Source organism: Leopardus geoffroyi, chromosome E3 (genome assembly GCF_018350155.1).
Source record: "Leopardus geoffroyi isolate Oge1 chromosome E3, O.geoffroyi_Oge1_pat1.0, whole genome shotgun sequence".
Lineage (NCBI taxonomy): Eukaryota > Metazoa > Chordata > Mammalia > Carnivora > Felidae > Leopardus > Leopardus geoffroyi.
In genome coordinates, this window is record NC_059340.1 from 15,686,890 (window position 1) to 15,709,714 (window position 22,825).

Consider the following 22,825-nt stretch of genomic DNA (forward strand, 5'->3'; position numbering starts at 1 on the left):
GGCTGAGGATAAGCTTTGAAAACGACAGCAGTGCACTGACCCTTGCTCTCAGGAAACAAAGTCTCATGGACAGATAGATATGCAAACAATGACAACAAAATGCAATCAGTGCCTTAGTAGATATAAACAACAGGAGTATAATGAAAAGGAGCACATAAGTCCACCAGATGAATCTATAAAAGCCTTATAGAGGGGCGCCTGGGTGGCGCAGTCGGTTAAGCGTCCGACTTCAGCCAGGTCACGATCTCGCGGTCCGTGAGTTCGAGCCCCGCGTCGGGTTCTGAGCTGATGGCTCAGAGCCTGGAGCCTGTTTCCGATTCTGTGTCTCCCTCTCTCTCTGCCCCTCCCCCCTTCATGCTCTGCCTCTCTCTGTCCCAAAAATTAAAAAAAAAAAAAAAAAAAAAAAAAAAAGCCTTATAGAAAATAAGAGGGAGAGGTACTCTAAGCAGTAGGAACTTGTGTGCAAAAGCACAATGGCATGACAGAACACAGCATATTTAGGCAAAAAGTAGTTCAGGAGAACTGGTGTGTACTGTGAAAAGACAATTACGTGTGTGTTTGTGATCTAGCCTTCAGAAGAACAGAGAAGGTTTAGATACACAGAGTATTCTAAGCTGAAGATACACTATGACCAAGGTGTGGATGTGTAGAAGCAAGGGCATGTATGTAAAACATATATACTATGTAAAATATATATACTATGTATATGTAAAATACACATATTATGGAAATACTAGTTTAGCTGGAGCAAGGATATATACTACAAAGCAGACAGCAATCAGACTATACCTGGACTAAAAAAATGTGCCCTGAATCCTCAGAGGGCAAGTGTGATGGTTAATTTTATATGTCAACTAAGCCATTATGGTGCCCAGTGTTTGGTCAAACACCAAACACTAGTTTGGTCTAGATGTTGCTGTGAAGGTTTTTGTTAGATATGATTAACAATGAAATGAACAGACTCTGATTAAAGCAGATTACCCTTCATAATATGAGTGGGCCTCATCCAACAACTGAAATCCTTAGAAGAGACAGGTTTTCTGAAGAAAAAAGTATTCTCTTCAAGACAGTAACACAGAAACTGTACCTGAATTTCCAGCTTGCTGCCCTGCAGAATTTGGACTCAAAGCTAACATCAAGTCTTACCAGCCAGACTGCTCTGTGGATTTTAGAAATGCCAGCAACTCAATAACATGAGCTAATTCCTTAAAAATTCTCCCTTCCTTATATGTCTCCTAATAGTAAGTACACCTGGGGAAAGGACTAGCTATGCTAAAAAAAGAATACCTCCTGAGAGGCAGGACGTCTAGCTATGGACAAGTGAGAAGGTAGGCAATTCTCCCCCAAAACTAAGCAAGATGAAGCTGACAGAAACCCCATCAGTCCTCTGGAAATCAACAAAGGAATACAACAACCTAAGCAGCATCTATGTTTGAAAAACTGCTAAATGTTGAGGAAGAACAATGAAAGTCTATGACATTCTTGCCTAAGACTATTCCCACCCCACCATCCACTCACTTAGAAGGAAAGAGGTTCTGCAGAGCAGGGCAAGGCAGGGAAACTATGAAGACTATGGCTTTGCTCCCAGGATCAAAGGGAGTCACTCATTTTGGAGTGGTGAATAACACACTCTCAGCTGTGCTGTCAGTGTAAGTGATGTTCCAGGTGGCAGGTGAGCAAGGAGGATGAACAGCTCCAGTAGTCTCAGTTTGTAATCATGATTGTCAAACTCAACGCCAGCTCACGGGTGCATGGAGGCAGAGGAGACACAAAAGGAATTGTCAGTCCTTAAACACCAGTGCAGATTTGAAAATGGCCTCAACTTTGAATGTGCTCCTCTACCCAAATGCAGATCCACTGGCAGATGAAAAGTCACACTGGCTTAAGATATCAGAGCACAACCACTGTCCAATGAACTGTGCTGACAGGAAGGCAACCCCTAGGAAGCCATGCTTAAAAATGCAAATAATTTTACGTGTGTGTGTGTGTGTGTGTGTGTGTGTGTGTGTATCTGAGCAACTACATCAGCATACATTTATATGAAATGTCCATAAAAGGCAAATTTATAGAGACAGAAAGCAGGAGGTGGAAGCAAGAATTTAATGACAAATAGGCATGAGGGGACTTTTTGCAGTAATGAAAATGTTCTAAGACTGGACTGTTGTGAGACTTGCACAACCTTATAAAATCTACTAAAAATCATTGAATTACACTCTTACAATGGATGAATCTTAGGGTACATAAGTTATACCTCAACATAGCCGGGCTTTTTGTTTTTGGAGTTTTAAAGGAATACTTTTGTAGAAAAATATTTTGATAGTCTCAGTAGGTTACACCAAGATCTGGTTTTTGTTTACTCATGTATTCATTCCTTTAGTCACATATTTGAACATATATTACTGTACCAGGCACAGTACTTCATTATAAAGCTGCAACAAAGAACCACAAAGTGAGAACAGGTTGAGATGAAAAGATCAGCTTAATACGAAAAGACTGCAAAAAAAAAAAAAAAAAAAAAAAAAAAAAAAAGAAAAGAAAGAAAAGAAAAAAAGCATTAATTAAGGACACTGGTTAGTGGGGTGCCTAGGTGGCTCAGTAGGTTAAGTATCTGACTCTTGATCTCAGCTTAGCTCTTGATCTCAAGGTCGTGAGTTCAAGCCCTGCATTGGGCTCCATGCTCAGCATGGAGCCTACTTTAAAAAAAAGAAAAAAAAAAAAAAAAAAGGAACATTGGTGGCAACATAGCATTGAAATATCTATGCAAAAAACAGAATCCATGATATAGAAGACACACTTAAGATGTTTTACCAATATTCAGTTTAAAAGGGGGCAGGTAGGAAGAAAACAATGGAGAGAAAAGAAAGTAACACAGAAAATGGAATGAAAAAGAAAAACAACATTTTAAAAATGATATTTAGGTAGAGATCTGAACAGTGAGTAGGAATTAGGTAAAGTGAAAACAAGAGCATTCTAAGCAAAAGCAAATGGATATACAAAAGCCTTGCAATGGAAAGGCATTTTAAAGCTTTTAAGGAGCTAGGTAAAGCAGTGAGCAAGAAAAACAGGTCAATGATGAAACTGGAAAGATGGGTAGGGGTCAGATTGTAAATCTGGTGGATCAGTTTAGGGATATGAAATTTTATGATAGATGCAATCAAATGTGACTGATTTAAAGATTTTTAAGCAGGGAGTTACTTAATCCTATTCAGATTTATACACTCTCACTCTAGCCAAAACCATCTTGAAAAAGAATAATGCTAGAATATGCACAATTCCCAACCTCAAAACTTAACTACAAAACTACAATAATGAAGACAATGTAGTGCTGGCATAAAAACAAGCATACAGATGAATGGAACAGAATCACAAATCCAGTAATACACCTTTACATTTATGGTCAATTGATTTTTCTTTTCTTTCTTTTTATTTAATTCCGTTTTTTATTTTTATTCCAGTACAGTTAACAAAAGGTGTTATATGAGCGTTAGGAGTGCAATATAGTGATTCAACACTTCTACACATTACTCAGTGCTCATCATGATAAGTACACTCTTTAATCCCCTTCATCTATTTCACCTTATCCCCTACCCACAGCTCCTCCGGTAACCATCAGTTTGTTCTCTACAGTGAAGAATCTGTTTCTTGGGGCGCCTGGGTGTTTCAGTCGGTAAAGTGTCCGACTTCGGCTCAGGTCATGATCTCACAGTTCATGAGTTCGAGCCCCGCGTCAGGCTCTGTGCTGACAGCTTGGAGCCTGGAGCCTGCTTCGAATTCTGTGTCTCCCTCTCTCTCTGCCCCTTCCCCACTCTCTCTCTCTCTAAGAAAAAATAAAAAACATTAAAATTTTTTTAAAAAAAGAACCCATTTCTTGGTTTCTCTGTTTCTTCCTTTGTTTGTTTGTTTCTTAAATTCCACATATGGGTGAAATCATACAGTATTTGTCTTTCTCTGACTATTTCACTTAGCATTATACTTTCTAGCTCCATCCACGTTGTTGCAAATGTCAAGATTTCATTATTTTTTATGGCTGAATAATTTTCCATTGTATATGTGTGTATACATTGTATACATGGTGTGTATATGTACATATATATATATATATATATATACACGTGTATGTGTGCATATGTGTGTGTATCTCCTGCTTCTTTATCCATTCATTTATCTATGAACACTGTGCTGCCTCCATATCTTGGCTAGAGGAAATAATGCTGCTATAAACATGGGGTGAATGTATTCCTTTGAATTAGTGTTTTTGTAGTTTGGGGTTAGATACCCAGTAGTGCAATTACTAGGTTGTAGGGTAGTTCTATGTTTAACTTTTTGAGGAAACTCCATACTGTTTTCTAGAGTGGCTGTACCAGTTTGCATTCCCACCAACAGTGCACAAGTGTTCCTTTTTGTCCACATGCTCATCACCACTTATTTTTTCTTGTGTTATTTTTTTAATTTTAGCCATTCTGACAGGTGTGAGGTAATATCTCATTATAGTTTTGATTTGCAATTCTCTGTCGACGCATGATGTTGAGCATCCTTTGATGTGAGGAAAGAGCAACCTTTTCAACAAATGGTGCTGGGAAAACTGGGTATCCACATGTGAAAGAATGAAGTTGAACACCTGTTCACAAAAATTTACTCAAAATGAACTGGAGACCTAAATGTAAGAGCTAAAACTATATAACTCTGAGAAGAAAACAGGTGTAAATCTTTGTGGCCATAGTTTCTTAGATACAAGACCAAAAGTATAAGAGACATATTAAAAACAGATAAAATAGACTTCATCACAACTAAAAACATTTGTGCTTCAAAGAACACCATTCTGAAGGTGAAAGACAAATCAAAAAATGAGAGAAAATATATACAAATCACGTATCTAATAAAGGACTTCTATCCAGAATATATAAAGAACTGTTACAATTCAACAATAAAGATAAATAACAGAACTCATCATCAAGGAAATACAAATTAAAACCACAATGAATACCACCTCACACCTGTCAGAATGACTAAAATTAACAACTCAGGCAACAACAGATGTTGGCAAGGATGCGGAGAAAGACGATCTCTTTTGCACTGCTGATGGGAATGCAAACTGGTGCAGCCACTCTGGAAAACAGTGTGGAGGTTCCTCAAAAAATTAAAAATAGGCCTACCCTATGACCCAGCAATTGCACTCCTAGGTACATATCCAAGGGATACAGGTGTGCTCTTTCGAAACATGCACCCCAATGTTTATAGCAGTGCTATCGACAAGAGCCAAAGTAGGGGAAGAGTCCAAATGTCCATCGACAGATGAATGGATAAAGAAGATGTGCACACACAGACACACACCAATGGAGTATTACTCGGCAATCAAAAAGAATGAAATCTTGCTATTTGCAACAACATGGGTAGAACTAGAGGGTATTATGCTAAGCAAAATAAGTCAGTCAGAAAAAGACAAATATCATATGACTTCATTCGTGTGGAATCTAAGATACAAAACAGATCAACATAAGGGAAGGGAAGCAAAAATAATGCAAAAACACGGAGGGAGACAAAACATTAGAGACTCTTAAATATAGAGAATAAACTGAGGGTTGCTGGAGGGGCTGTGTAAAGGGGGATGGGCTAAAATAGGTAAGGGGCATTAAGGAAGAAACTTGCTGGGATGAGCACTGGGTATTATACATAGGGGATGAATCACTGGAATCTACTCCTAAAATCATTATTGTACTATATGCTAACTTGGATGTAAATTTAAAATTAAATTTTTTTTGAAAAAGATAAATAACCCAATAAAAAGTGGGCAAAAAATCTGTATAGACATTTTTCCAAAGAAGATATATAAATGGTCAATGTGCACTTGAGAAGATGTTCAATATCATCTCTTTAGGAAAATGCAAATCAAAACCACAATGGGATAGCATTTAATACCCATTAGATGGCTACAATCAAAAACAGATCACAAGTGTTGATGAAAATGTGGAAAAATTGGAATACTCATATACTGCTGGTGGGTGGGACTGTAAAATGGTGTAGCCACTTTAGAAAAGTTTGGCAGGTCCTCAAAAGGGCAAATGTGGAACTAGCTAGCATATGATCCAGCAATTCTGCCCAAGAGAACTAAAAACGTATTCACAGAAAAACTTGTACACAGATGTTCACAGCATCATTATTCATAGCTAAAAAGTAGCAACCCCAGTGTCTACCAACTGATAAATGGATAAACAAAATATGGTATATCCATACAATGGAGTATTATCCAGCCATAAAAGGTGTGAAGTACTGACATAGAATTCAATGTAGACAAAGCGTGAAAACATTATTCTAATTGATTAAAGCAACTCATAAAAGATCATATATGATTCCATTTATATGAAATGTCCAAAACAGGCAAATCTGTAGACAGAAAAATTAGTAGTTGCCTGGGGCTGAGGGGAGAGGGAAGATGAAAGTGACTACTATGTAGTTTCTTTTTGGGGTGATGAAAATGTTCTAAACCTAGACTGTGGAGAATTTTTTGGTTATGTGGATTATATCTCAATAATATTGTGTTTTTTTTTTTTAAAAAAAAACACTATACACTTAATAGACTGGCTAAAATAAAAAAAAAAAACACTTGGCAATATCGAGTGCTAATAAAGATGAGGAGCAACTGAACTCCTACATTTCTGGGAATACACAATGATACATCTGAAAAGGTGTTCTGTAAATTCTAATAATGTAAACATACTTACCCTACAACCCAATAATTGTACTACTGAGATTTATCCTACAGAAGTGAAATCTATGTTCACATAAAACCTGCATGTGAATGTCTATAGTAGCCCTGTTCACAATCACCAAAAACTGAAAACTAACCCAATGTCCTTCAGTGTGTAAATCTAGATAAACCATGGTACATCCATTGCTGGGATACTACTCAGCAACAAAAAGGAACAAACTCTTGATACACACAACTTGGGTGAATCCCAAAGGTATTATGCATGCTGAATGAAAGAAGCCAATCTCAAAAAATATTCCTATTTATAAAATAGTCTCAAAAAGGCAAAACTATAGATCACTGGATGCCAGAAACTGTTAACTTTAAAGGGATATAGAGTTTTCTGAGATGACAGAACTATTCTGTCTCCTGACTGCTGTAGTTGTTACATGAATAAATATATGTATTAAAATTCACAGAACTATGCATCAAAAGAAAAAATCTATTTTACTGTACAATAATCTTTAAAACAAAAACAAACAGCAACAACAAAAACTGGGGTGCCTGGGTGGCTCAGTCAGTTAAGCCTCTGACTTCAGCTAAGGTCATGAACTTGCAGTTTATGAGTTCAAGCCCCACACTGGGCTCTGTGCTGACAGCTCGGAGCCTGGAGCCTGCTTCAGATTCTGTCTCCCTTTCTTTCTGCCCCTCCATAGTTCACACTCTGTGTCTCTCTCTCAAAAATAAATAACATTAAAAATTTTAAAACAAAAAAAATTTTAAGAGAAATTTGAGAAGAAAAATGGGGGATGGGGAAGAAAGATGAACACCAAAGAAAGATCGAACACCAAAAACAGGAGAATTTTTTATTCTAAATCTTCTAGTTAATGTTTCTGATCAAGAATTATTTACTGGTGATAAATTCAGTGGTAATAGGAATACATTAAATAAATAATGGGTTTTACTGAGAAGAGCAAAGAAATGATCTTAGGAAAATTGTTTCATGTTTTCCATTTTATGAACACCGAGATGAAATAAAAATTCATTTAAATCTGAACATAGCAAACAAAACTTACTTAGTGAAGCAAAGAGAAGTGCTCTTAGGGATGCAATTAACTCTAATAACGGTTGGTTTCACTTTAGATAATTATATAGGAATGATTCCTCTAGCACATTCCATTTGTTTGTGCAGTGGTAGGTGTGTAATGCATGTTTAATGAGAGAAGAGCAGTAATCGCTAAGAAATCACTCTAAAATGGCAAAGCTTTTTGGTAAAATTTAGTACTACATGCATTTTAAATTACATTTAACTTAACCTCTGATACATGTCAGAATTCAATATGTAACAAATGAGTCAACTTCTTTCAAAAATAACTTGTGCAACAATTTAAAATTCAATTGTATAAAAACAAGATAACTACCTCTCTGAAATCTTCTCTAAGCACATATCAGATACAAAATATTCACCAACCAAAAGCTAACATGACAGAGCTCCAAGTTACTATAGCAGCAACCAATGGGAAGTAAAACTTCCCGTTAAAATACCCCAAATTCTCAGTAAAATACCTAACAAGACTAAACCCATAAATATGTTAACATGTTTCCATGTCCAGAAACATACTTGTAAGTCACTTTAATGGCTGCCTAATAACTTTACTGAAAGGATCTAGAACTAAACCAATGTGGGTTTGCTCTCTGGTAAGTTACAGGTAGAGACCAGGTAGAGAGTTATCACACAAAGGAAACTATTTGCAGCAAATAAAGAGATCAGGGAGCATAACTTCCAAAGTAATGAATCCCTGAGCAGGGGTGAGTGGGTTCCTTTTTTTTGTTTTTAATTTTTTTTAAGTTTATTTATTTATTCTGAGAGAGAGACAGTGTGCCTGCACAAGAGCAGGGAGAGGGAGAGAGAGAATCCCAAGCTGACTCCACACTGTCAGTGCAGAGTCCAATGTGGGGCTCAAACCCATGAACTGCGAGATCATGACCGAAACCAACAGTTGGACGTTTAACGGAGTGAGCCACCCAGGCGCCCCAGTGAGTTCCTTTTATTTAGGGATAGGATGAATATTCAGAAAAGGAAGCTCTGTCATCAAATGTAAAGGCAGGCATAAGACTGCATAGGGGTAGTTAGAAAACAGTTCTATACATGCATCCTATGTTACATTTAATGAACCTCATACTCCTCCGAGGATGGAGATTTTAACATAATGAAGCAGAGGGAATTGTCAGAGGAGGGGCTTTGGATATGCTCTGAGAGCCTGTATAAACTAGATGGGGTTTTGGGCTCCTTATCTCAGGAAAAAAACGCAGGACTTTGCTTACTTATGAAACAGCACTGTAAGTTTTTACTACTGATTTATTGTCTCTGAAACAGGCTATTTCCTGGCCTAGTAGAGACTGTTAGTTTTTGCATTCCATTTGTTCCTTTAAAATCTTTAACTACTGAGATTTTTGTATTTCTTTGTAATTCTAACCTTCAAGAAAGTTCTGAGAAAGTTCTCCAAGAAAGTCCAGGAAAGTGTGCTTGGGCAAGTAGGGCACAGACCTTGGGGGTGAGGGGTGGGGAAGATGGCTAGGAGCTTAAAATGACCTCTCTTATGTCACAAACATTATGTTTTTTTTCTGGGGACCCCGAACTCTTTCTGCTTACAGAGCTACCAACAATTATCTGGCCAGTTCTCTATAGTTATCTGTGATAATATTCTTGTATAAACAAACTTTTTGGGGCGCCTGGGTGGCTCAGTCAGTTGGGCAGCTGACTTCGGCTCAGGTCATGGTCTCGTGGTCCGTGAGTTCAAGCCCCGCACTGGGTTCTGTGCTGACAGCTCAGAGCCTGGAGCCTGTTTCAGATTCTGTGTCTCCCTCTCTCTGACCCTCCCCCGTTCATGCTCTGTCTCTCTCTGTCTCAAAAATAAACGTTAAAAAAAAATTAAACAAACTTCTTTGCACATGTGATTATTTTCTTAGACTAATTTTTTAAAAGAAGAATTGCTAGGTCAAAGTGTGTGGAACAGGAGTGTGGGATATGCTTGATTTTAAAATATTTAGTTAATATTTGATTAATTTCCTCATATCCTACACCCAAATCAGAAAAAAATTATATTGGCTCTATCTTCAAAATACAGTCACAATCTGACCACTTCTCAACATTTTACTAGCACCACCAGCATTTCTTACCAGAAATACAGAAAGGTATCCTTACCTCTACTCCTGCCCCCTACAGACTATTCACAACTCAACAGCGAGAGGGATCTTTTTCAAATTTAGTTAGAATACATCATTCCTCTGCTCACAGCCTACTACTGTTTTCCAAAATAGTCTTGAAAAGGCTTAAGACATCCAAAACTAAATCTGTGTTAAATTTCTTCTTCTACTGATTTTGTCAAGAAATCTCTATTGGCATCAAAAATAGCATTGACAGAGGTCAGGCCAATATATTATCACAAATTAATAGTTTTGTTGTTCAAAGTAATTGAGAAGGCACCTCTTAACATTAGAATTTCCATAAGGACGAAAATGAAGGCAACTCCTTTACTAAGGGATAATTTGGGAGAAAGCAAAGTCTTATATATCCAAGTATACTTGATAATTGTGTCAACATAATTTGGGGTGATTCTTTCCACCTTTCATTTTTATTGTACTTTAAACTACATTTGAGGGGGCGCCTGGGTGGCGCAGTCGGTTAAGCGTCCGACTTCAGCTCCAGTCACGATCTCGCGGTCCGCGAGTTCGAGCCCCGCGTCCGGCTCTGGGCTGATGGCTCAGAGCCTGGAGCCTGCTTCCGATTCTGTGTCTCCTTCTCTCTCTGCCCCTCCCCCCTTCATGCTCTGTCTCTCTCTGTCTCAAAAATAAATAAATGTTAAAAAAAATTAAAAAAAAAAAAACCTACATTTGAGGGGGAAAAGTATGTTCTATATCCCCTTCAAGATGTTTGAAATCAAGTAAGATGGTGGTCAAAGCCCTTGTAAGGGATACTAAAAACGTAAAGAAAGGGATCTGGGCTTTCCCGGAAATATTCTCATATTCCTCACTAAGCTTATGAAACCTACTTTTCCCTCTGTGCATGTTTCTTAATTTGGAGAATCACAGAATCATACAACAATAGTGCTAAGAGGGGCCCTTAGATCATTTAGTCCAATGCTCTCATTTTATAGATACACAAAAGGAAGCCCTAATAGCACATCTTCCTCATCACTTCTCTAAATCTTACCTACTCAAAGGTTGCTTCTAATTTTTTTCATGTATATTTTACTTGCTCCAAAACATTTTAAGCTCTGAAATTCAGAGATATGTTTTGTCCCCTATCACAGCATGCTTAATAGAGCATGAAGTCACATCATATAATGAGCCTCCAAAAAGTATCAGTAAACCAATCAAACTGAGAGGTACATTTCTCTAGAAGAGAGATGTGGAAATGAGGTCTCTACTCACATCTTGATACTAATTCTCCTCATTCTTTTTTTAAAAAGTAGCCCATGGGGTGCCTGGGTGGCTCAGTCAATTAAGCATCCGACTTCCACTCAGGTCATGATCTCATGGTTTATAGGTTTGAGCCCCGCATCGGGCTCTGTGCTGAGAGCTCAGAACCTGGAGTCTACTTCTGATTCTGTCTCTCCCTCTCTCTCTGTTCTTTCCACACTTGTGCTCTCTCTCTCTCTCTCTCTCTCTCTCTCAAAAATAAACATTAAAAAACATTTTTAAATTGGCCCTATCTACAGAAACCTTATGAAAGAAATTGAAGAAGACACCAAAAAACAGAAAAATATTCCATGTTCATGGATAGGAAGAACAAATATTGTTAAAACATCAACTACCCAAAGCAATCTTCATATTCAATGCAATCCCTATCAAAATAATGCCAGCATTCTTCACAGAATTAGAACAAAGAATCTTACAATTTGTATGGAACCAGAAAAGATCCCAAATAGCCAAAGCAATCCTGAAAAAGAAAACCAAAGCTAGAGGCATCACAGTTCAGGACTTCAAGATGTATCACAAAGCTGTAATCATCAAGACAGCATGGTACACAAAAACAGACAAATAGATCAATGGAACAGAACAGAGAGCCCAGAAATGGACCCACAAACTTATGCCCAACTACTCTTTGACAAAGCAGGAAAGAATAACCAATGAAAAAAAGACAGTTTCCAGCTGGGAAAACTGGACAGTGACATGCAGAAGAATGAAACTAGACCACTTTCTTGCATCATACATAAAAATAAACTCACAATGGATGAAAGACCTAAACATGAGACAGGAAGCCATCAAAATCCTAGAGGAGAAAGCAGGCAAAAGACTCTTTGACCTCGGCCGCAGCAAGTTCTTACTTGACATGTCTCCAGAGGCAAGGGAAACAAAAAATGAACTACTGGGACCTCATCAAGGTAAGCTTCTGCACAGTGAAGGAAACAATCAGCAAAACTAAAGGTAACTGACAGAATGGGAGAAGATATTTGCAAATCACATATCAGATAAAGGGTTAGTATACAAAATCTATAAAGAACTTATCAAACTCGACACCCAAAAAACAAATAATCCAGTGAAGAAATGGGCAAAAGACATGAATAGACACTTTTCCAAAGAAGACATCCAGATGGCTAACAGACACATGAAAAAATGCTCCACATCACTCATCATCAGGGAAATACAAATCAAAACCATAATGAGATACCACCTTACACCTGTCAGAATAGCTAACATTAACAACTCAGGCAATGACAGATGTTGATGAGGTTGCAGAAGAAAGGGGAATCCTTTTACACTGCTGGTGGGAATGCAAACTGGTGTGGCCACTCTGGAAAACCGTGTGGAGGTTCCTCAAAAAATTAAAAATATAACTACACTATGACCCAGCAATTGCACTACTAGGTATTTATCCAAAGGATACAGGTGTGCTGTTTCGAAGGGGTACATGCACCACAATGTTTATAGCAGCACTATCAACAACAAAGTATGGAAAGAGCCCAAATGGAATAATGGACAGAGGAATGGAAAAAGAAGATGTGGTACATATATACAATGGAATATTACTTGGCAATCAAAAAGAATGAAATCTTGCCATTTGCAACAACGTGGATGGAACTAGAGGGTATTATGCTAAGCAAAATTACTCAAAGAAAGACAAGTATCACATGACTTCACTCTTATGTGGAATTTAAGATACAAAACAGATAAACTTAAGAGAAGGGAAGCAAAAAATATAAAAACAGGGAGGGGGACAAAACATACCAGACTCTTAAATACAGAGAACACACTGAGGGTTGCTGGAGAGGTTGGGGGTAGGGGGACAGGCTAAATGGGCAAGGGTCATTAAGGAGGACACTTGTTGGGATGAGCACTGGGTATTCTATGTAGGGGATGAATCACTGGATTCTACTCCTGAAACTATTATTGCACTATATGCTAACTAACTTGGATATAAATTAAAGAAAAAAACAACAACGTAGCCCTATAATTTAAATAGAAAGTAGAGCAAAAGCTGGTCTGACCATTACTCTCATATAGTCAATCACTGTGCGCGCGCGCACACACACACACACACACACACACACACACACACCAGCCCTTGTCCATTACCTTAAACTCTATTTTGCTGTATTTTCAAATAAGCAGTATCAATATTTTCTCAACTAGGACATTTACAGAGCTGAGGCTGAGCTGGAAGGGAACACTAAAAAGTTTCATCTTGTTTTCATCTCCAGGGGAAAGAAAAAGCATTAAACACTGCAACAAACATATCTGAAAAATCACTATTAATAGGACTGCTCTTTCTCAGCAAGCCAAATGAAAGAATCCCAGAAATAATGCTCTAGAGAAGAAAAGAGTGTGACACTATTCTTCCCTACTCAGATCTCTGCAAATTTTATAGAGATTTCTAATCAAAACAGTTCTCAGTCAACAGAAATAGGTATAGAGGTTGGTAATCAGGCTGCACCAAAACTCAGTGCACACACACAGGCCCAGGCACATGCACGCATTAGTACATTCATCACACCCTGCTTTAAGAATCAGGAAGGTGGCCACATACTAGGTCCAAAGAGATGATGAGCAAATGTCCAAATTAAAGTAACATTCCCTTAAAACCTTTTTTACATTGTTACTTATTAGCTCCTTTCTTCCTATGCCTATTCATGATATCAACCAATGTAGCAAATAGCAACAGCCAATTCTACTTTGCCTGCTGTCTAGAGTCCATTCTACAGTGGGTTTCTCCATTCTCTAAGATTTTTAGCAAAAGGAAACATAATTTTATCATGTGTTCAAACTTGCCAATTAATATGTGTCCAGGGGTTAATTTGAATTACAGCTTTGCCATTCAGCAGAAACTTCTAATAAACAAACCATTGTTGTAAGACCAATTCTTATGTCAGCTCATAGCATGCCAAATGGGAACACCTTTTTCTAGCTACCCATTGGGGTCTGCCACAAGAACCACTGACAATAAGTGGCAAACGGCAAAAAAAAAAAAAAAATACAGTACATGCAGCTGACGATCTTTTACTGGGACCCATCTTCCTAAAGAAGATGTGTATTGGAATTTTGTTTTCAATAAATCCCATAGTCAAGAAGGAAAAGAGCTGGTCAAATACTAAGAACTGGACCAAATGCCTATGACAATAGACATAAGAGCACAAGTTAAACTCACATATAACATTTTCAATGGTTCAAATTAAATAAAATGTCTAGGAATTGCTTCAAAAATACCTGAATGTAGATGTGTGAGTAGGGAGAGGAATTATATATGAAATCAGGTGGCTGTGAGTTAATAACCTGAAGCTGAGTGATGGGTACTTGAGGATTCAATATAATTTTCTACTTTTGGATATGATTGAAAATTTTCATAACAAATGGTTAAATGAAGTAAAACAAAATAGAAAGTTTAAGTTGCCAAATTCCAACTTTCTCAGATCTGCATATCAGAGGGTCATTGTAAACTAACCATTCTTCTTCCAGATTCTTCACTCATGTTTCTCATCTATTTAAACTACCCTGGAGAGGGAACACATACACAAAAAGCAAATTTGCTCAAATTATATACTACTAATCTCCTAACTTTTAGAATTAAGAAGAGAAAAGATGATAGCATTGAATTAATGTAAAAAAATTTTTTTAAGCCTAGTGTTTTAGAAGACCTGGGCCCTAGTCTGAAATCCACTTTTTTAAAAACCTATACAACTAGTTAAATCACTGAGCACCAGTTTCTTCATCCCTTAAATGGGGATGATGATAATCAAACTCTTTTCACACCAGTATAAGTTATAAAAAGAAGTAAGACTAGAGAAAAAATGCAAAAATATAGAAGAATACCTTCAAGTTGTCTTTTTTTCCACAGTGCTGCTGGAAGTGGAGTCAAGTGGATAACGTATATAACAGGGCTTTTAAAGAACAGGAGCTTGAAACAAAATGAACCCAAGGAAGTTTACACCAAGGCACATAATAATTAAAATGGCAAAAATTAAAAGAGAGAATATTAAAAGAAACAAAAGAAAAGTAAACAGTTACATACAAAGGAAACCCCATAAGGCAATCAGCTGCTTTTTTAGCAGGAACTTTGCAGGCCAGAAGGGAGTGACATGATATATTCCAAATGCTGAAAGGAAAAAACCTACAACCAAGAATACTCTACCTGGCAAGGTTATAATGTAGAATTGAAAGAGAGATAACGAGAGAAAAACGAAAGTTAAAGAAGCTCATCACCACTAAACCAGCCTTACAAGAAATATTAAAGGGAATGCTTTGAATGGAAAGAAAAGGCCATAATCAGAATTAAGAAAACTAAGAAAAGAAAAATTTCACAGGTAAATACAGACATATTATGAGGAGTAGATTGATCACTTACTAAATCAGTATGGAGGCTGAACCACAAAAGTAGCAAAATCAATCATATCTACAAAAATTAGTAAAAGATGTAAAGATGTAAAATATACCATATACATGAAAAACGGAGGGAGTAGTAAGTTTAGTGCTTTCACAATGGTTATCTGAAAACTACTTTATCTTTGAAAAGATAAAATATTAGTAAAGATGTAAATACATGCCATATACATGAAACATGGAGGAAGTAGTAAATTTAGTGTTTTCAGAATGGTCAAACTTAAGCTACAATTAATGTGATATAGATTACTATACACATAAGACGTTATATATGCACCCAATGGCAGCCACAAATCCAAAACCTATGACTGATACACACACAAAAAAGAGAAAGAAATCCAAGTATAACGCTAAAGACAGCCATCAAACTACAAGGGAAGACGGCAAGAATAGACAGGAACAGAGAAAACTACAAGATCTATCTATATGCTGCCTACAAGAGACTCACTTCAGACCTAAAGACACATACAGACTAAAAGTGAAGAGATGGAAAAAGATGTTCCATGCAAATGGAAGTGGGCAGGAAAAAAAGCTGGGATAGATATATAAGACAAATGAGACTGTAAAAGAAACACTGTAGCAAGAGACAAAGAAGGGCATTGCATAATGATGAAGGGATCAATCCAACATGAGTATATAGCAATTTTAAGTATCCATGCATCCCACACTGAAGCACCTAAATAAGAAAGCAAATATTGGGGCCCTTGGTGGCTCAGTCAATTAAGTGTCCGACTATTGGTTTCAGCTCAGGTCATCATCTCATGGTTTGTGAGTTCAAGCCCCATATCAGGCTCTGTGCTGACAGTGTGGAACCTGCTTGGGATTCTCTCTCTCCCTCTATCTCTGCCCCCCCACCTCCCCCAAAAAGTAAATAAACCTGAATTTTTTTTTCAAAAAGTTATTTCTTAAAAAAAAAAAAAAAAAAGGAAAACAAATATTAACAGACCTAAAAGGAGACACTGAGAGTAACACAAGACTAGTAGGGGACTTTAACACTCCACTTACATCAATGGATCATACAGGCAAAAAAATCAATTAAAACAACAACAACAACAACAACAACAACAACAACAACAACAACAACAAAACCCAGTGGCTTTGAATGATATATTAGCCCAGACAGACTTAACAGATATAAACAGGACATTCCATCCAAAGACAGCAGGACACACGCATTCTTTTCAAGTGCATATGGAACATTCTCCAGGATAGATCACATTAGGCCTCAAAACAAGTCTCAAAAAAATGTTAAAAAACTAAAACAAAATCAAATACTTTTCCAACCACAATGGTATGAAACTAGAAATCAATCACAGGAAAAAACTAGAAAAAATACAACCACAGGGAGGGTAAACAACATGCTACCAAATGGCCAGTAGGTCAGTGAAAAAATCAGAGGAAATAAAAATTACATGGAGATAGGGGCGCCTGGGTGGCGCAGTCGGTTAAGCGTCCGACTTCAGCCAGGTCACGATCTCGCGGTCCGTGAGTTTGAGCCCCGCGTCAGGCTCTGGGCTGATGGCTCAGAGCCTGGAGCCTGTTTCTGATTCTGTGTCTCCCTCTCTCTCTGCCCCTCCCCCGTTCAGGCTCTGTCTCTCTCTGTCCCAAAAATAAATAAACGTTGAAAAAAAAAAAAAAAATTAAAAAAAAAAAAAAATTACATGGAGATAAATAAAAATGGAAACACAATGGTCCAAAACTTTGGAACACAGCAAAAGCAGTTCTAAGAGGGAAATTTACAGCAATACAGGCCTACCTCAAGAAACAAGAAAATTCTCAAATAATCTAAACTTACACCTAAAGAATTAGGAAAAAAAGAACAAAGCCCAAAGTTAATATAAGGAATGAGATAATAAACACCAGAAATAAATGAAATCAAGACCAAAAAAAAAAAAAAAAAAAAAAAAAAGAAAAGATCAATGAAACAAAAAGCTAGTTCTTTGAAAAAATAAACAAAATTGATAAACCTTTTAGCCAGACTCATCAAGTAAAAAAAGAGAAAACTCACACACATAAAATCAGAAATGAAAGAGAAAAAATAACAACAAACACCACAAAAATACAAAGGATTATAAGAAGTTACTACAAAAAATTATATGTCAACCAAACAAACAACCTAGGACAAATGGATAAATTCCTAGAAACATACAATCTTCCAAAACTGAGTGATGAAGAAGTAGAAAATTTGAACTGAATCAGTGATCAAAAACTCTCACCAAATGATGGCTTCACAGATGAAATCTACCAAATGATTAAAGAAGGCTTAACACCTATTTTTCTCAAACTATTCCAAAAATAGTAGAGAAAGGAAAAGATCCCATATACATTTTATAAGGCCAGCATTACCCTGATCCAAAACCAGACAAAGACACTACGAAAAGAGAAAACTACATGCCAATATCTCTAGTGAACACAGATGTAAAGATCGTCAGCAATATATTAGCAAACTGAATTCAACAACACAGTAAAAGAATCGTTTATCACAATCAAGTGGGATGTAAAACGGTTCAATATTCACAAAATTTTAAATGTGATATATTACATTAACAAGAGGAAGGATAAAAACCGCATGAGCATCTCAACAGATTCAGAAAAAGCATTTGAAAAAATACAACATCCATTAATGATGAAAACTCCCGACAAAGTGGATCTAGAGGAACATACCACAACATAATAAAAGCCAAATGTGAAAAACCCAAAGCTAACATCATACTCAATGGTGAAAAACTGAGCGTTTTTCCCTAAGATCAGGAATAAGTCAAAGATTTCTACTCTCATCATGTTTATTCAACATAGTACTGGAAGTCTTAGCCACAGCCATCAGACAAAAAAAAGAAATAAAAGGCATTAAAATTGGTAAAAGAAGTAAAACTGTCACCATTTGCAGATGACATGTTACTATATATAGAAAACCCCAACAACTCCCTCAAAAAACTATTAGAATAAATGAATTCAGTAAAGTTGTAGAATACAAAATACACAGAAACTGTAGCATTTCTCCACACTAACAACAATTAGTAGGAAGAGAAAATAATCACATTTATAATTACATCAAAAAGAATAAATTTAACCAAGGAAGTGAAAGACCTATACTCTAAAAACTATAAGACAATGGGGCGCCTGGGTGGCTCAGTCGGTTGAGCAGCCGACTTCGGCTCAGGTCATGATCTCACGGCCCGTGGGTTCAAGCCCCGCGTCGGGCTCTGTGCTGACAGCTCAGAGCCTGGAGCCTGTTTCGGATTCTGTGTCTCCCTCTCTCTGACCCTCCCCCATTCATGCTCTGTCTCTCCCTGTCTCAAAAATAAATAAACGTTAAAAAAAGAAAAATTAAAAAAAAAACAACTATAAGACATTGATGAAAGAAACTGAAGACAACACAGATGTAAAGATACAGCCATGCTCATGGACTGGAAGAACTAATACTGTTCAAATGTCCATTCTACCTAAAGCAACCTACAGATTTAATGCAATCCTTATCAAAATACTAATAGTATTTTTCACAAAACTAGAACAATCTTAAAATTTGTATGGAACCACAAAAGACCCCAAAGAGCTAAAGCAGCCTTGAAGGAGAGGAACAAAGCTGGAGGTATCACAAATCTCAGATTTCAAGATATACTATAAAGCTATGCTAATAAGAACAGTATGGTACAGGCACAAAAACAGACACACAGATCAATGGAACAGGATAGAGAGCCCAGAAGTAAAACCATGCTTACATGGTCAATTAAACTATGACAAAGGATGCAAGAATACAGTAGGGGGAAAAGACAGTGCCTTCAATAAATGGTGATGGGAAAACTGGACAGCTACCTGCAAAAGAATGAAACTGAATCACTTTCTTACACCATACACAAAAATAAACTCAAAATAGATTAAAGACCTAAATGTGAGACCTGAAACCATAAAACTTCTAAAAGAAAAACAGGCATTTATCCTGTGGACATCAGCCTTAGCAACAACATATTCATGGATATGTTTCTGTAGGTAAGAGAAACAAAAGCAAAAATATACTATTGGAATTACACCAAAATAAAAAGCTTTTACACAGCAAAGGAAACCATCAACAAAACAAAAAGGTAATGCACTGAATGGAAGAAGATATTTTCAAATGACATATCCAATAAGGGATTAATACCCAAAATATAAAAGGAACATATACAATGCAACACCAAAAAGAACAAACTATCACAAAATGGGCAGGGGACCTGAGTAGACATTTTTCCAAAGAAGATATACAGATGGCCACCAAACACATAAAAGATGCTCAACATCACTAATCATCAGAGAAATGCAAATTAAAACCACAATGGGATATTACCTCACATCAATAAGAATGGCTATTCCAAAAAGACAAGAAACAAGTGTTAGTGAGCATGTGGAGAAAAGGGAACCCTCATGCCCTATTACTGGGAATGTAAATAGGTGCAACCACTGTGGAAAACAGAATGGAGGTTCCTCAAAAAAATTAAAAGTAGAATACCATATAAATCCAGTAATTCCACTAGTGGGCATTTATCCAAAGAAAATGAAAACATTAATTCAAAAAGATATATGCACCCCTATCTTTATTGTAGCATTATTTATAAGAGACAAAATATGAAAGCCACCTAAGAGTCCACCAACAGATGAATGGAAAAGATATATATACCACGTGTGTGCATATATATGTGTGTATGTATGTATATATATGTGTGTGCACATACATGTTTGAATATATTTTTTAACTTTAAAAAAAGTTTATGCATTTTTTAAATTTTTTTAACTTTTTATTCAGTTTTTGAGAGAAAGAGACAGACAGAGTATGAATGGGGGAGAGGCAGAGAGAAAGGGAGACACAGAATCCGAAGCAGGCTCCAGGCCCCAAGCTGTCAGCTCAGAACCCGACGCGGGGCTCGAACTCATGAACGGTGAGATCATGACCTGAGCTGAAGTCAGACACTTAACCGACCGAGCCACCCAGGTGCCCCAAAATGTTTATGCATTTTAAGAAATAAAGAGAGAAAGAGAGAGAGAGAGAGAGAGAGAGAGAGAGAGAGTCTGTGTGTGTGTGTGAGCAGGGAAGGGACAGAGAGAGAGAGAAGTGGAGACAGAGAATCCTAAGCAGGCTTCATACTGTCAGCGCAGAGCCTGATGCGGAGCTCAAACTCACAAACAGTAAGATCATGACCTGAGCCAAAATCAAGAGTCTGACACTTAAACTGACTGAGCCACCCCTGTATGTATGTATGTGTGTGTGTGTGTGTGTGTCTGTCTGTCTGTCTGTATGTCTATATGTATGTATGTGTTAGGGGTGTGTGTGTGTGTGTGTGTGTGTGTGTGATGGAATAGTCCTAAAATAGAATGAGATCTTGCCATCTACAACAACGTGGATGGACCTAAAGGGTATTATGCTAAGTGAAATAAGTCAGAAGATAAATACCATAAAATTTCACTTATACATGGAATGTAAAAAAATAATTGAACAAAAAACCAAAAACAGGATCATAAATACAGAGAACAAACTGGTGGTTGCCAGAGAGGAGGGGGTTGGGAGATAGGCAAAATAGGTGAAAGAAATTAAGAGGCAGAAACTTCCAGTTATAAAATAAATAAGTCACAGAGATAAAAAGTACAGCATACAGAATACAGTCAATAATATTGTAATAACATTGTATGGGAATGGATGGTGATTGTAAGCATTATCATTGTAAATACTGAGTAATTCATAGAACTGTCAAATCACTATGTTGTGATAAAAACAGAGAGAGAAAGAAACAAATCAAGAAACAGACTCTTAATTATAGAGAACAAACTGATGGCTAGCAAGGGGGACATGGCTGGGGGATGGGTTAAATGGGTGATGGGGAGTAAGGAATACATTTGTCCTGATGAGGACCGGGTGATATATAGATTGTTCAATCATTACACTGTACACCTGAAACTAATATAACACTGTGTGTTAACTAACTGGAATAAAAACTTTAAAAAAAATTACTATGTTGTACATCTGAAACTAATATAACATTGTATGTCAACTATACTTCAATAATTAAAAAGGGGGGGGCACCAGGGTGGTTCAGTATGTTATGCAATTGACTCTTGATTTTGGCTCAGGTAATCATCTCATGGTTCATGAGATCGAGCCCCGTGTGAGGTTCCACAGTCACAGCGAAGAGCGTGCTTGGGATTCTCTCTCTCCCTCTTTCTGCCCCTCCCCCACTTGATTCATCTCTCTCTCTCTCTCAAAATAAATAAAAATAAAACACTTAAAAAAACAAAAACAAAAAAAGACGACAGGCCTGTGGCACCCTTCATACACTGGCTCCTCCTCATCTTCCAACTTCACTTCCCAGCTCTCCTCCCATGCAGCCTGCCCCATTCAGGACCACTCTCACTCCACACAAAACACCTCCATACCTGCCCTCTACTCATCCTGCTGCCTCCTAGGTTATGCCCTATTCTCCCTTTTATACACACCTCCTCAGTGTTCTTTTCCTATCTCCCTCGCCCCCAAAATAGATTGTTCCAACTTCTGTAACCTCAGGCACTTGGGAACAACATGTTGGTTTGCACACTCATGCACTGTATTGTGGTTAGTTTACCCTCAGTAGATTACAAGCTCCTTTAAAGTACAAATTAAAATACATCATCATGCAGTGAGTGCATAAATATCAGATAAAATATAAAGCAAAGAAAATACAGATGAATAATAAACACCTAGTGAAATCTTCTTAAATCTCCATAACATACCTTTAGAGTCATCTGAAACAAAGCAAATGTTCAACAAATGTCAAAAATGAAGCAAGGAGATACAAATAAACACAAAGTAATCTGGAAGTCATAAAAAATTTTGCAATTTCAATCATTATCCCAATAGGACTTTTTAAACTGAATCTACAAAATTTATAGCACGTAGAAAAAATAGTTTTTCCAAGAGTTTGGGAAAGAATACACACAAATATTAAAGTATTAACAAAACTATTATAACTGTTATGGTATTAAGATTCATTGGTGGAACAAAATTGAAAGCCCAGGGAAAAATAGCCTCAACTATGTACACAAATTTGATATGTTTCAAAAGCAAACATCACAGAACACTGACAATTGTTTAATTTATGTGCTGGGTTCCCTCATCCACATTCCCACACTCACCCTCCTTCATCTAGAGCTATCCTCTACTTACATTCTGATGCCTCTCAACTCTATTTTCAACCAAGGCCTGCATCCCAAATCTCAACCTGATCATTCAAAGGTCAAGGCACAACTCAACTCTATCTAGAT

The 22,825-nt window shown here is 37.1% G+C and overlaps 1 protein-coding gene across 4 annotated transcripts in view; it reads right to left on the reverse strand.

The window, feature by feature from the left end:
- TPST1 (tyrosylprotein sulfotransferase 1) overlaps window positions 1-22,825 on the reverse strand; it is a 174,745-nt gene that overhangs the window by 131,856 nt on the left and 20,064 nt on the right. The window lies entirely within an intron of this gene.